A 12771-nucleotide genomic window follows, 5' to 3' on the forward strand; every position below is an offset into this window, starting at 1 on the left:
TTACTTATGAGAGAGCATTCCTGAAAAATGCAGTTCATAATTTGAGAGAAGTGAAAAACACCCACTGCGAACTAAGAAAAACAACGAATATAGAAAAAAACCAAACATTTAGGGTTAAACGGAACAGACCCAGGGGTAAAATGGAACATCATTTTTCTCTGTTACGGCTTAATTATATTTATTAAAGAATGCACTGGTGAAAAAGGAAATTCATTTCCCTTTCAGAAATGCTGCATTTTAATTTATATTATCAAGTAGAAGTGGAGATATTATCAAAAAGTTTTTTCAATCATTTTTCCTTTGTTTTTGTTGCCAGGGGCGTTTTTCTGGAAATAACGTTGATCTGGCAATACCAGTTTTACCCCGTTTTCCATGTCCCGTTTAACCCGAACCCAACATGAAATAAACTAAATTATAACATACTTTAGAACACATTTTTTATAAAATATTAATATAATCTTAAACTAGAAAGAAAACCCTATCAAACAGCTATCTGTGTTTTATAAAAATATAAAAACAGTATTACGAAAATGAAAAACTAAACGTCAGAAATTTTTTTCCGATTCCCATTTTTTTCTTTTTCCCATAAAACTCGTCAAATTAATCATAATTTCAAGAAAAAAAGTTTATAAGGTAAATAAAACATCATTTGACATACGCTGTATTTATTTCATAATATTTAGACAAATTGTACATATTAAAATTGCCCTGTACATTTTAGCCCCGTGTCCCACATAGCCCCGGTCTCCCCTACCTTTTCTTTACGTCTATTGAAGAGCATCATAATTTTTCATAAAGTAACTTGCAGTAATTAATGGGTTTGGCTGCGTGTTGTATCCATTCATATTTTGTTTTGGTTTTTGGTTTTTTAGGTAGCAATAAAACATTTGATTTCTATAGAGGTTTTCCACTTGAAGTGCACTTAGCATGTATCCCCCGAGTGATGATGAATTTTCCGAATTTCAGAATGAGGTGCTACGAGTTACATGGTTTATTAGATCCTTATTTTTTCAAAATGGGAAAGAGCTTGGGGCTGACAAGTTCCTATAGAAAACTGAGTCAATTTTTCCGAATTTGTCTTTTCAAAAATTGGGATGGATGGTAAGTTTTTGTTTTCATTTTCGGGGTCGCTCTACTCATCTGTTTGACTGTTTCTTAATTACTGGCATCTGTTCCACAAATAACGACAGTATGATTCCCATGAATTGTCACAAGTTGTGCACCATAAGTTTGGATAGCATTCGAATAGGATTAATCGTTTAATTCAGAATATGCGGGGTGTAGATTGAAGTGGATGTGCGACATTAAGGCCCGCGTATTTCAGGCCCACTTTTCACATGCCGTTCAGGCCCAATTTTGGTGACATTGAGGCCCAAGTTTTTTAAAAGAATTAAATGACGATTAAATTCAATTTGGTTTGTTTAATAAATGAATCGTAATAAATGGTAGTTGTTTAGTGTTTATAACGAAAGTTCAGAGCATTCTTCTGAGGTATACGAAGAATGAATTTATTCAAACATAATTGATAAATACGACTGAAATATAAACGGTGTCTAAGTGGTTATAGTATCGAGTACAATTTAGAAAATTTCACTAGTCGTTAACCCCAGATTATTTATTGTGTTTCATGCCGGAGATTTACGCATCGTCAGTGTATGCTGACGTCTTTGTCCAGCACTAAATTTTTCCGTAAATGAAGAAGTCTAAGGTGGTGTTCATACTGTTCAACTTCAAGTGTGTGAAATGTGTTGGAGGAGTTATCGCGAGTTCCTGTTCATTTCGAGGCTGCTATGTGGCAGTTATATCCCTTTTTAAATGTAAATCTACAGTAATAACTCTTTCTTTCACTGTTTTCATGCAATCAAGGTGGTTTTTCCCGCAGTGAAACCGGTCGGCTGTTCCTTTCACTTTACCTAGTCCTATTACCGTAACATCAAGGATATAGGACTAAGTCCAGTCTATAGAAAGGACGGATTGACCCGGAAAACATGTCGGGAATTGCTTAGCCTGCACCTGCTGTCAATCTAGAAAATCCGGAAAAGCTTTGAGAGCATTGCTTCCAACGCCACAGGGCTAATGCTCTTTTCTGCAATTATGTGGAGACAACATACATTAACAGCACGATTCGGCCACCAGAATGCTGGTCAATGTTTATGCAGCACGTAAGGACTAATAACAACGTGTAGGGTATCCACAATATCCTCAAAGCTGTTGCTGGCAAGTTATCTGTTAATCCGTTTGTTATTTTTTAAATAGTATTTCTTCACTAGGACTTGCATCCACCAAGTTGGCGATCTTTTAAATGTAGACAAAGGGAGAGGCGAATAAAATTGCCACGACCGCCAAACTATTGTCACAAAAACCAGTCCTCGAACAAACTGAATAAGGATTCGGAATCCAAACAGCGCTGACCATCATAGTGGAATCTTTGACGAAGTTGGACAACCCTCTTTCCTCTTAAGAACTGCTTTAGCAGCTCAGAAGACTCACCAAGAAGCACTCCAAATCGTATCTAGAGAGCTGAGGAACGGCCAGGAGAACGAAGACTTCGATTGATGTTATTCTTCCTTTATATTAAATCTGTTTTATCAGTATTGATTCCGATTACAATTCCTTATATTCACTTCGGTTTTATACTTAGTTTATTTCCATAAATCATATCGAATCTACTGTGCTATCTTAGATCGAAGGTTCAATCCAATCTTCATTATATCCTATATTATATATCATTATATCCTTCGGTTTCACATATTACAATCGGTATGAACGTTTTGACATGGCCCAGGTGTGGACATCAATGGATCTGCACCTCATTGAACAGGATTTTGATTTTGAAATTGCATTCCGATTGTTCTCCATTACCAAAAAATTAGGTTTGGACAGGGCGACATTTGTCCACAAGAACTTGAAAACTATTTTCAAAAATATCCAGGTTAATTATTGCTATTCTGTGTATTGAGAAATTTCTATTTAAATATGGATTTCATACGAAGAGGAATTCATTATTAGAATACTTTCTTATTTTTTGAGGAGGACGAGGAGCTTAGTAGATAATTATGGGATTCAACGAATTTGTACTGTAACTTGTAAACAAATCTAATTTGTTATAAGGAACGGTTGAGATAGTAATGCCGATTTGATATGTTTCACGCGCAATCTCAAATACATTTATTTCTAAAATTTCTGAACTACAGTTCAGAGAAAAAGCACAAGCAGATCAAACTCGTCCAGAATGAAGCTGTGTTGGCACCCTTCAGTGACATTTCGTTTTACCATAATCAAGCAGTAGCATTTACTATAGGCACCAAACAGAACTGGTTTATTACTTTGTATTCAGTAACTACCTAAAGTTTGCGCACAGCTGAGAGAAACTTATGGGACCTCAAATTTACAGCCTACGTAGACGACATCTCCCTTGTTGGCTCTCGTCCCGAGCTCCTTCAGTGGACGCTGGACGCCATATGCTCTATGGCCGCCTCGCTCAGCCTCCGATTAAATGGAGCAAAACATGCAACTTTTTTTGCTTGCAACCTCTTTCAGAATTTCTTTACTGGTAGCTTAACCCCCTCCCCCCAAAAAACAGATGTTCTCACCTCAATCGCTAGTCGTTTAAAAGTCTTTTTAATTTATGTCCTTTTTTTGAAGTTCACTCTCTCACAAATTTGTCCAAACTAGCCTACAGGCTATGTTTTGAACGTTAAAAGTTATCCTTACTCACGACTTGACTCTAAATTTCTGTATGAGTCTAAGGTCAATTTCTATTGAATACAAAATTATAAACTTGTTCATTGACGGGAAAACTTGCACAACAGTTGTGCCATCTTGACGCTATCATGTCTAATATTTAATTTTTCAACAGGTTATAGGCCCAGTGTCGCAAATTATATTAATTTCTGCTGAAAATGGCTTGTGTAAATAAAAGTTTGGCACTTGATGTGGCTCTAGAAGAACATGATGTGCAATCTGTCACTTATGGAACGCTCCGTGGCTAACCTGAGGTAAATCTTTTCCTTTAAAAAGAGGGGCCCTAGATGGAAAAGTATCAATTGAACCTTTACGCATGCATCGACAAAACTGGTTTACTTACTTTAAGCCTGCTCAACCACTCGACTAACTTTCAAAGTTAAATTGAATCTTTTTATTGCGTTTGTCTTGATTGTCCATTTGCTAATGTCGACTCAGTCTTGAACATTTAAAACAAATACAAACTAACAATTTTGTCCATTATTTGAATTACATATAAAACAAGTGATGGAACAAGTTCCATCGGTCGAATAAGGACCAGCCCCTCCAACATATGGACCCATCATCAACACTGACGCTATTAGGGAGTGGGAAATCAAGGACTGTACTACACGACGCATTTTCTTCACTATACGATCGATCTGAATCTACCATATACGTTGGTTGGTTGTAAAAAAACATTCCAGATTTGGACTCGCCTAAACTCATAGCACAAGAAGTGTGCAAGTTCAAGTACATTATACAGAGAAGTTTTTTAAACTACGAATACCAAATGAGTAAACTATATGTTGTATAAAACTTTAAATTAAAAGTCAACGACTAAATATTCCCCTTTTTTCTTTGTTTGAAGGCTACAGCGCTGTAGACCACATTACTGCATAGAAACTATTGCAGAGCAGCCCAAGGACATGAAAGAGCCTCAAAATCGGCTTCAGATCTGCAAAAAAAAATTTACACACTGCCACCCCTGCTAGCATAAGATATCCATGTTAGTCCCTTCGGATTTCATATGTTAGTCCCTTCGTCCAAACAACGTCTCGTCTCTTTGGGAACTAGGGCTACTAGGGATATCCATGGGAGAAGGTGCACAAGTACTCGTACCTTGACACCACGCTTCCCCTCGTCGTCAGCTTCCTCGGATCGTGGCTTCCGACGAACAACCAGATCACAGCAACACTTGGCATCACTCCCCGCTCCTGGAACTCAGTCAGGCGCGACAACCGCTTGCTGACCATACGTGGGTAACTCACCATCGCCAGGCAGCACATCCGCGACCAAAAGGACTCTCCGATGCAGGATGACCTCATCGGAGGGTACTCCCCCCTCCGATGGTTCACACCCTGGCCTCCCAGTAGCACACTCTGTCTCATCATAAAACGCACTTGTACCTTATCTCTTTGTATCTTGTATTGTGCATTTTCGCACTTTCGTATTTTTTGTATTTTTGCACTTTCATCATCGTACTGTATTTTTAAACGCACATTCTATAAGTCGTTTCTCCGACTATGGAGAGCCACCCCTCAATAAAAGCACGAGCAGCTCAAACTCGTTCAGAATGAAGCTGTGTTGACACCCTTCAGTGACATCTAGTTTTACAATAATCAAGCAGTAGCAATTATTATTGGTACCAAAATTATTAATACTTTGTATTCATCAGTAATAACCTAAAGTTTCCGCACAACTGAGAGAAACTTATGGGACAAATTCTATGTGATATAATTTTTGGAGATTTTTTTGTTTGCGGGAAGTGCCCTTTTATAATGGAATGAAAAGTTTCGCACAGTCAAAAGGGCCAGTAATAAATCCTACTACTTTGGCTTGTTTTCACGGGACGGAAAATAGGGCGAGGCGGATTCATTATGGCTTAAACAAAGTGCATCGTAAGCTCTACAAGCTCATGCATAATTTTGACTAGCATGCCACATGAGATCACTTTAATTTTGATTGCAAAACGAAAATTTTTCTTTTCTAAGATATATCCCCTTTTCCCAGAGTTGCTGATTTTTCCAAATACCGAAATTTTAAATTTTAAGGGCAGGGGGAGATAAAAGACAGGCTATCACTACGACCCTTTTTAAATTCTCGATATTTGAAAAATTCACAACTATGTGAGGGGAACAAAGGGAAAATATCCAGAGATAAGGAGATGGGACACTGAAAAGGGAAAGCCGCCATGACACTTTTTGGCGCGTAATCTAGCGGCTAATGCCATCCATCCATCATTAGCAGCTGAATTCCCAGTAATTCTGACGCCGGTCGATTTGAAGTTTCAAGGGAAACCCAGTGGATGACTCGTATATAGGGCAAGTTGCCCGTATAGTACGTTGCTAATCCCTTTCAGCATTGACAAATATATGGCCTGTAACCATAACAAATATTTGCGAGTGTTTTCTGGTTAATAGATGTTGATTTTATTGTAAAGTAATAGAAATCAAGAGGGGAAACATGTCTGTTTTGTTGGGAACGGTCCAACTCAAATCCCTTTTCATCAATCAGATTGAAAGGAACACAAAAGAAGGGAACGGTCAAACTAAATTCTTCATTCACATCCACGACTTCCTAACTGTAAAAGTAGTGTGAATAAGACATCTATTTTGACCGTTACCTTCTATTGAAATATTTAATTGCTTCAGGCATATTCTTAATGTACAAGGGTAAAAATTAGACCGTTCCCAAATAAACAATCAATGTCTTCTTCATCAAGATTGAGAAGATGTGTTAAATATTACTAGGGAATGGTCCAACTGAAGTCCTTCTCCTCAGCATGACTTCACAATTGTAAAGGGACTGGAATGAAAAATTTAATTGGACTTCCCTTTTATGGAGTCACTTCAAATTTTATTCTTGATTAAAATGGGTTAAGTTGAACATTCTTATTGTGTTAAGCAAAGCGGCAGAAGACATATAGTCTTCTTAATTTTTATTATCTTGCAATAATATCTGAATTTCTAAAAAAATAGAAAAACTCACTAATATTTGAGATGATGACATGCCATGTTTTAGGCATTTATTTCAGACATCATCCCCTCATGCGACTCGTCCTCTCCTAGCTTCCTTTGCCAAAAGATGATGATGAAGACGTTGATCCCGTTCCTGCTGATGCAGCTAGTTTCAAATTCATGAAGTTAGTTCGTTAAAGTTTGGCATTGGATTCTGCAAGGCATTATTGCAGTAAGGCGTCATTGTTGATATTTATGGCCCCTTTTTTTAATTATTATTTGTTTTTTTTTTACTTTTTGGTATGCCTAGGCAAGCGAGGATTAGATTTAAAAATTTTCATGCGTCAAAAGGCGAAAGAGAAAGACGGCAATGGCGATGGTTGTGGCTGCTGTGGCATTTTTTTAAATTTGTACTCAAATAATCATGAACTCGAGTATACCAAATGCAGCGAGTTATGGAGAGCAATTTTCTGTTCACTAACTGAAAAATTAAAAGTTCAGATGAAACGTCAGTGTCAGTCGCGTCATGTCAGTCACTGAAGAGATTATTTAAGGAATTCGTTGGCAATTTTCCCTGTTGCATGAACTTTTAAATATCTTGCAATCAGAGGAACTGCAGAATACTGTACCATTACCAATCGTTTCTGGCCCATTCTTTATGAGATGCCGGCGCTTTGTGGATGTTTTAAATTATACAAAAAATCAAATTTGTTTACCTTGCAAGACAAAAGTAATTACAACAATCACTTTCCCACATACAATTCTACTTAAAATGAAAGGCTGAAATGCTAAAGAGGAAGGAAGTTCATCAATCCATCAGCAAGAGGTCAAGCGGAAAGAAAGGTGGCGATGAAAAGTCGAAGAAGAATGAAAAGCCTACGTGCTCCTATAACGCCCTGATCATGATGGCCATCCAGAGCATTGCCGAAAAGCGCGTGTCCACCAACGGTATCTACGAGTTCGTTATGAAGAACTTTCCGCACTACCGGGACGGCAAGAAACGATGGAAGAATGGCCTCCGCAGAAGTTTATATAAATACAAGTAGTTCTTCAAGGTGCCACGCTAAAAAAACGACCAGGACCTGGGCAACTACTAGATGCTCGATCAGTCCAGCCCAAATAAAAGCCTCCCCTCTGCCTCAGCCACTTGGTGCGGGTTCATCAGTTTTTTCGAATTCTTCTGAAAAAATCATGAATTTAAGCAAAAATGCTGTAAGAAAAAATTACACAACACGACCGAATGCATATGCTAATTTTTTCAGCAAAAAAGAAAAGGCAAAATCGGAATCCCAAAATGAAGAACCTGATGATGAAGATAGACGAAAATTCTTAAAAATTGTGCGTGAAAATTCATCATCATAATCTGAAGCTGCAAGGCATTATTGCGGTAAGAAGTCATTTTAAATTTTTTTGCCTATTTTTTTTAATTGTTTTTTTTTAATTCCTAGGAAAGTGAGGACTACACTTAGAAGATGTCTTAAAGGAAGAGGTCAAAGAAAAAAAATGCCAATGGTTGTTCCTGCTGCAGCATGTATGGAAATTTAGCCTTCCATTGAGTGACAGGGTACAACAACAAGTATTCAACATGCAGCGATTTATGGACATATATATACTCGCTACTTACTGAACAACTGAAAAGTTCAAATTCAACGCTACTAACAGGGACACCAAGTTAATCGCTACAGAGTTTCTATGATGAAGTTCGCTGGCTTGTGTCTCCGTTACACGGAATGATGCATATCTCACAATCGATGGAGTTAAGAAATAATTCTGCGTTAACAGTCGCTACTGGACCGAAGTGTCAAATATGATTGCGCTTCTGGGACTGTCTTAGTAATACAGAAAAACAACTTTGTAATCCATGCAGTCATTACAAAACCTATGCAAATAATTGGATATCATTGGGCACCAAATACCTACCGAAAATGATTGAAGAAGATTCAAATAGAAAGCCAATCACGTGGACTTTTTATTGTGGTAGAATCTCTGGTTTGATGTCCCTATGGATGAATATCACTTCATAAAATTAAAACAGTCTTTTTTAAATAGCGTGAGGTGAGTTACTGTAATTCCTACATTATTATTAATTAATTCCTACATTAATTTACTTACTCTTTTTTTAGTAATTTTGGGCCATTTGGTCGGACCAATCGAGTTGGATATCCCTTAAAGGTCAAGCATGGTGGGGTTTTTGTTGCAAGAGCCAATGCTAACTCTAGCATACAATCCAGATTTCGGCGTCCTTCGAAATCAAAAGACAATTGGTTGCCAATGGGTGTGTTGCCAGAAATCTTGATTTTCAAGTACCGACCAATGGACATTATTGTTTTAATTATGACCTGCATCATTCACGATTTCGCCACAACATTTGGTGAGTTCCTTTCCATTGTTCTACTCCTGCAAATAGGCAAAATTTTGCTGTTTGATTTTGTTTCATTATAAATTATTTATTTTGCAGAAAAGTTTCTTGGAAGATTAATATCGACTTGGTATTCCAAAAGATTCGTTATATTTCTTTTATTATGGATTGGAATCTACGCTAAATTGCACATTTAATCATGAAACGGTGGTACTGGCTTCAGATATTCTCAAAGCGATGGAAAATAACATAACGCCGTACGGCAAACTCCCTGGCCACTTAGCTGTCCTGTACGCTGCTATCGAAGGTAAGTTTGAGTATTCCAAAAATATATAAAAGGTTATTTTTTTCAATATCTCATACATAACATTTTTTGTTAGGTTGCAAACAACGACATGGTAGGCCACCTGTTGGACGATCAACTTTAGTAGGGGGTACAAGACCTAATTTACAGACGATTATACAGGTAATAGACGATTTCCAAGTAGTATACTGCAGCATTTAATTTATTTACAATAATTCTTCGTGATCTTGTTTTTTTCATATATTGCAGCATAACGTGGAACAATTTTTTTCAAAGAAAAAATGTAGTGCAGCAAACTGTGGTACTCCTATTGCCGAAAAATTTGCCCTTGAATATTGCGAATGTCTGGAGTGGTTTCATGGTGATTGCGTTTCCATAGAAAAATCATTGGCCGCAGAGATGGACGCAAATGCATTGCAATTCACTTGCAATACCTGTTTGAAAAATGATCGAGAAGAGATGACACCTTGTCACACTGGAGTTTCGTCACCGCATTCCAATTGGAACATATCCGACAACGACTCTGAACAAAAAAATCTGGTTATGAGTAGGCAGATGAGACGACAGTGTTCAACCGATGAGCCAAAAGCTGATTCAAGTGTCGAAAAGATCTCCAAAATGTCAGCAAAAAATGCCAGAGGGAACAAACTTATAGCGTCGTCGCTGCATTCCAATTGGAATATATCCGACAATGATTCTGAACAAGAATATCTGGCTATGAGTAGGCAGATGAAACGACAGTCTTCAACCGATGAACCAAAAGCTTTTTTGGGGGGCTTTTTTGTGCCAGAACATCATCATTTAGTGAAGAAATAGATGAATAAAATAGTTAAATTTGGCCCAAAAAGGGTCCAGAAAAATGAAGTAAACAAGTGCAGAAGCGAACCAAGAGGGTGTGTTGAACACTAAAAAAGAACACTTTAGAAAATGTTAAAACATTTTGGTTTTAATATAAACGGAAATACTTTACGGAAAAAAGGGGGTTTTACAATTAATTTTATTTTAAATACTAAATCTATTCATAACTGCACCAAAATTGAGGCACTTAGAGAATGAAAGATTTCCTACAATTTAATATTTTTTTCTATTTATATTCTATTTAATATCTTTTAATATCTTTTATTTCAACCAGAAAGTATATTAACACGGTTAATAAAATTTAAAATCACGATTTAAACATGTTCTTCACGATATTTTTATCAAATATTTTAAACAAAACTACATTGTTATAGTGAAAACAGTGCTCAGGAAAAAAAATAACTACTAATAATTTGTTTGTGGTCAAATTGCTTATTTGACTATACTAGAAGATCACTTCAAAAATTTGAGAGTGTCGCTGTGCCAGAGCGAAAGGCGAGTTTCAGTTATTCTTTCCTTATTTTTTTTTTATTTCCTAACTCTTTTCTTTTCTTTTTTTAGTAACTCGGGGTCGTTTGGTCTTTTCCATCGACCCGGTTATCCCCCAAAGGGATTAGGGACAGAGGGGACAAAAGGAAGATCGTTAAAGACCCAAATATTGCGGCTTTGAAAGAAATAGCTGAAAGAATGTATGATGTACATTCTCGTAATATACATGTGATGTGCATGTAGCGAAAAATCATTAAATACAAACTGAGAGTCGTCGGTACGAGATGATCTGTGTATTACAGCAGAGAAAAAGAAGAGGTGTCCTCTTGATTATTTTACAAATTCAACTGCCATAACACCGAGTGACGCGAGTCCGTCTGCTTCGCTGGCTGCTTGCACGCCATCTCGGAGTCGCCCACGAAATTTGAGTCTTGAAGAAAACTAGAAGAAGAGTACAATTAATTAAGAAACCACATGTCGTCTAATGTAAATAACATTTTTCAAAACCCTTGCTAGGAATAAGATTTTAACTGTTTCCTATTACATTGCATTTATTGGAATACCCATTTTGTCGTCCGATTCTATAAGGTGATCAGTCGTTCACTTTCAATAGTAATTCACAGTAGTAACTAATAAAATGTTTTAGATGTTGAGTACGGGTGCATAAAAAATAAGTTTTATCTGACCACCTCTTCCGTATGAATAAATCCCTCACAACAACATTGCACAATTTCTTAGAAAAAAACAAGTATTCAATCTCGCAACACTGTCTTTTGGCCGTCATTCATAGGGGTAATAATTTTTTCTCAAGACAGTCGAAATTTAACACAAAATGAAGATAATCGACTTTTTCTTCTACCAAAACTTTCGATTAACTCTTCCAACGCGTAAAATGGGTCAGCCATTTTATATATATACCAGGAAAAGTGGTCCCAAACGAATATAAAACCCCGCGTGAAACAATTTCGGCTATGACGGCAGCAACAGATAATTACCCCGCAACATTCGAAGTCCAAGTGCCATTTCTTTATAAGATATTCGGGCAATATCCAGAATGGCCGATGAATCGCGATGAAAGAGATATAGGCGATGGTCTCCATGTTGCTGTCATTAAAACAAACAAAAAAATAAAAGTTTATAAATTAGACAGAAATAAAACAATGTAAAATAAAAAATGTGCAATTACAAAGTGATTCTGTAGAAACTTTGGGACAACGCGTAGATTGATTTGGCACGTCACCAGGTTTGTTTCTTGCACTGTACCATGAGCCAATGCTTGGTTTTTTGTCTTCATATCCCTAAAAAGGGATAATATGTTAAGTTGCAATTATGAATGTTGTTCATGTTGTTTAAATTTTTTTACCTAGTGGAGAACTTCTTTGCACTCTAGATTTTTTTTTTAAATTTAAATTGGGCAGAGACTCGGAGGCCGAGTGTTGCCCAAGTTTATTCGTCCAAATTTAACAGTTACATATGTACTAGGGGGTAGGAAGAGACACAAATGAGCAAAAATACGATAAGATAGGGGAGCTCGGCCTGACGGCAGCACTATTGCGGGCATATGGTGGGGATTGCTCTGACAGGGGAAGGGACGATGTGCATATAAACAGAGAGACCAGAGGGAAATTTGGTCTAACGGACGGAAACTTTGGCATCGACTCTCTTAGACTTCAGGTATTGGCAAAGATCCGACCGGCCTCTCCTCTTGCCCTCCCCGCCAGCACGGAGCCGCATGTTGTGGTGCGGCCACCCGAAATGGCGAAGAAGACCTTTCGAGACATACCACCGTTTATAGGTGCAGACTCAAAAGTAGAGAGGAGGCGGGGAGTCGCATCACAGAAACGGAACGCGCCTTCCCTCTTGCTTTCCCCACCGTCCCAGAACCACATATGTTGGTGTGGTGGTGTGGCCGCCCGTGGCGGCGGGAAACAGCTTCTCAAGACATAACACCGTTTATATATGTAGAATTGAGGGTAGAGAGGAGGCGGGATTAAATGTAGAGACGAGTTTATGAGAGAAGATGATGATTGGGGGGTGGATGAACAAGCCAAGAAGTTAAAATAAGAAGAAAACGAACA

General features: G+C 37.6%; 1 long non-coding RNA gene across 1 annotated transcript; it reads right to left on the reverse strand.

Annotated features, from left to right (window-relative positions):
* Positions 1–10834: 10834 nt before the first annotated feature.
* Positions 10835–12159, reverse strand: LOC124327764. The gene is made up of 3 exons (XR_006916211.1): positions 11880–12159; positions 11689–11787; positions 10835–11134 (listed from the first exon to the last, which is right to left on the reverse strand). It is a non-coding gene; the product is annotated as an uncharacterized LOC124327764 (long non-coding RNA).
* Between the last annotated feature and the right edge of the window lie 612 nt (positions 12160–12771).

The sequence above is a fragment of the Daphnia pulicaria genome, chromosome 1 (assembly GCF_021234035.1).
Source record: "Daphnia pulicaria isolate SC F1-1A chromosome 1, SC_F0-13Bv2, whole genome shotgun sequence".
In the NCBI taxonomy this organism is placed as follows: domain Eukaryota; kingdom Metazoa; phylum Arthropoda; class Branchiopoda; order Diplostraca; family Daphniidae; genus Daphnia; species Daphnia pulicaria.